The sequence below is a fragment of the Benincasa hispida genome, chromosome 5 (genome assembly GCF_009727055.1).
Source record: "Benincasa hispida cultivar B227 chromosome 5, ASM972705v1, whole genome shotgun sequence".
NCBI lineage: Eukaryota > Viridiplantae > Streptophyta > Magnoliopsida > Cucurbitales > Cucurbitaceae > Benincasa > Benincasa hispida.
Genome location: NC_052353.1, coordinates 16,922,922 through 16,926,637, shown reverse-complemented (window position 1 = coordinate 16,926,637; position 3,716 = coordinate 16,922,922).

Sequence of the window (3,716 nt, the reverse complement as noted above, 5' to 3'; positions counted from 1 at the left end):
CGGTTGAGCGCAACTTCACCGCAAGACTTTGCATTGATCGTGCTCACAAACATTCGCCCGAGAAGGATCGCTGCAATTTTTTCAGCGCAACATAGTGGGCGCATCTGGGTGAAAGGCCAATTAAGAGCGATGGGATAGAAAGCTGATGACAGTCGAATCCAAATTAAGTTGACAGCAGATAACGGTCACAAAGTACATTCAGCTTTATCGGTAACAATCATTCGGCACATCAATCAGGAATTAAAGTTGTCCTATCTATACAACTGGGAGAGAAAAGCCGCCTTTCACCATTTGATGCCCTATAAATACCAAGTGCATTCTTTAGAGAAAGGGTTGATCGGTTGACGAGATAACTAGTTGCTTCTGTTCATAGTTTTCTTTTCCACTTTACAGTAGAACAAGAGAAGAGTGGTGGCATCGGAGATCGCCCAGGGCAACTCAGAGAGAACCTTGAGGCGTAAAAGCAGACAGTAGGCCAACTCTCGCAAGAGCGAGAATATCTTTAGAGCATGTGTAGAAACAGTGTAAACGCCTGGTAGCAAGAAATTGCTACCAGGCTCTTTACTATACTTGCATTGTTATTTTGTACTTCCTCTTCATATCTATTCAATAGAAGTTCTATTTCTACAACTGCTCACTCTCTTAATACGCATGAGTAGCTAAACTAGTTGAATGGGTTGAGAATAACTAAGCTAACATGACTTAGGAAGTTCATTGCTTGCGATTGCCTTGTTTTATGCTGTGCAAATTACCTTTTAGAGCTACTCGAGAGAGAGTCTAAAGAAAGAACCTAATGTCTCGAGAGAGCTAGGTTAGAATCTGGACTCGAAAGACCAAGATTAGGCTTGCATAAACAAGAGATAGGGACTTAGAGATAAGCTCTGTTTATCGACTTGCATCGCATGCATCCTAGGAATAGGAATGATATTATATGGTCGTGTATTTGTGTGGATGTCATCTTGTCATCGCATAAATAGGAATAGAAGTTTATGTGTAAACCCTGTAGACTTATCGCATATTTATCACATGCGTTCTAGCCTTAGAAGCCGTGGTATTCGCACCGAGCATTGGTTTACTATTGTATGCATGTTGCGTGATCGCAAGTATTAACGCATTCTAGGGAGTGTTAGCCGAAATCTTTCTCAACCCATTCACCGCATATTCATCACATTTCCCATTTACCAATTCTTTTCAAACTCTGCACATTTATTATTTATTTTTAATCAACGCAATCAACAACCAAACACTTTATTTATTTTCCCGGTTCATGCAAAGTTTTCATCAAAAATAATCAAAGCAATCTATTTTCACAAGTCCCTGTGTTCGACCCTGGACTTACCAGGAAACTCAGAGGAATTTACACTTGAATTCCGCTAGGGAAACTTGAGTGCACAATGCAATTCCATCAATGCATATCATCCATATTTCCACTTAATAAAATAACACAGCAAGTTTTTGGCGTCGTTGCCGGGGACTTCGGCAAAATAGTTTGTTAACGGTATTTTTTTTTTTTTTTTTTTTTGCAGGACTCTCAATCTCTGCTGAATTACGACCCGGAGATTGAGAAGACTTTTAGAAGAAGATTAAGAGACCACCACCAACAACAAGAAGAAACACCAAGAATGGCGGAGCAACCAGACGCAAGGGCTGCTAACGCGAATAATATAATGGCTAACCCCATCCTTCTGGCGAATGACCACAATAGACCCATCTGGGACTATGCATCACCTAACCTCTACGATTTTTCTCTAGGAATCATGAGGCCGGCATTAGATGGATCGAGGTTTGAAATGAAGCCGATAATGTTGCAGATGATCTAGGCTGCTGGGCAGTTTGGAGGAAGGCGTGGTGAAGACCCGCATGCCCACCTACAGAGCTTCATAGAACACTTTTTTGTTTCCAAATATCTCAACCGAGGAAGTTCGACTAACTCTGTTTCCCTTTTCTTTGTGTGATCAGGCAAGGAATTAGGTATACTCTCTCGAACCGGGAGAGATAACTTTGTGGGAACAGGTGGTGGAAAAGTATATGAAGAAGTATTTTCCACCAACTGAGAACGCTAGGAGAAGAAAATTAATAAAATACTTTGAACAAGAAGATGACGAATCGCTCAGTGATGCCTGGGCGAGGTTCAAGCGGTTGGTAAGAGATTGTCCATACAATGGCTTACCAGACTGCCTGCAAATGGAGATTTTCTACCAAGGATTGAATCCCTCTTCGCAGACCGCTGTCAATGCGGCAGCCGCTGGTGGTCAGCTTGATAAAACATATGAGGAGGCTAAGAATATACTTGATCGCATTTCAAAAAATCATGAGGATTGGAGGGAAAGTGATAAGAGATTAAGAGTCAAAGAAAAACACGAAAATAATGGGGCCATCGCATCCCTGTAAAATCAAATGACTGCGATGATGAGTTTAATACAAGGCATTGCAATTAATAATACAGGAGCGAAGAAAGGGCAGGTCAGCACAATTACACAAACGAACGCAAGTTGTGTCCTTTGCGGTGATGCTCACCCGATGGAGGAATGCCCAACAAACCTGTAGTCAGTATGCTTCATGAGAGATGATCCCTTTTCCAATACATACACCCCTGGGTGGAGAAACCACCCCAATTTTGCTTGGAAGAATCAACAAAAAATTTTCAACTGGCGCAAAAAGAATGGCCACAAAGATTCTTTCAACGCAACAATGGTAAACCGAGCAATCAAGCAAGTAGCTCACAACAACCACCACAATCCTCTTCTTTGGAGAGCCTATTGATGATATAGAGAAAAATGAGATGGTGCATCAAAGTCAGGCCACGTTCATCCGCAATCGTGAATTATAGATGGGCCAGATTGCAAGTGAGCTGAAAAATAGACCACAAGGAGCATTGCCAAGCGCAACTGAGCTCCCTCGCAATGCTGGGGGTAATGGGAAGGAACAATGCTTAGCAATCTCCTTGCTAAGTGACAACACGACTGCAGAAGTAGGGGAGAAGCACATTGAGACCAACTTGAATGCGGTGATAACCGAAGACCCACTAACCTGTAGTTTGGAGAAGTTCGAGAAAATAGACCCTAAAGTTGCGTCCACCCTTAAGCCTCTAGATCTTGAGACAGAAGAAGTCCAACCATCAGTAACTACGCAAAGATTGAAAGAGGAACAAATTGAGGAAGAAAATATTGCAATAGTGGCTGCAGCACAAAATGCTATGGTCCCACCTAAAATGGGCGACCCGAGAATCTTCACAATCCCATGCTCTATCGGAGGAACCTTCAGTGGCCAGCCACTATGCAATCTTGGGGCAAGTATAAACATAATGCCACTATCAATCTTCAAAAAATTAAATGCTGGCACACTTATGCCCACAAAGAAAACTCTTCTGCTCGCGGACAGATCTCGAATACATCCTGAAGGAGAGTTGAAAAATGCCGCAATATCAATCGATAAATTCATCCTGTCGGCAGAATTCCTCATTTTGGATTATAAAGCGGACGAAGATGTGCCCATCATATTAGGATGACCATTCCTTTCAACCGGTCGCGCTCAAATTGATGTGCGCAAAGAGGAAATTGTAATGAGTATTCATGGGAAAAAGCTCCAGATTAAGGCAGTAAAGACCCTAAAAGACAAAGAAAAGAGAGAAAAGCCACCATGGATGTGAGAAACCCAGCCAGAAATAAGTGGTCCCTGCGTTATCAAATGATCGCAACTTATCCCACGCAAGTTTT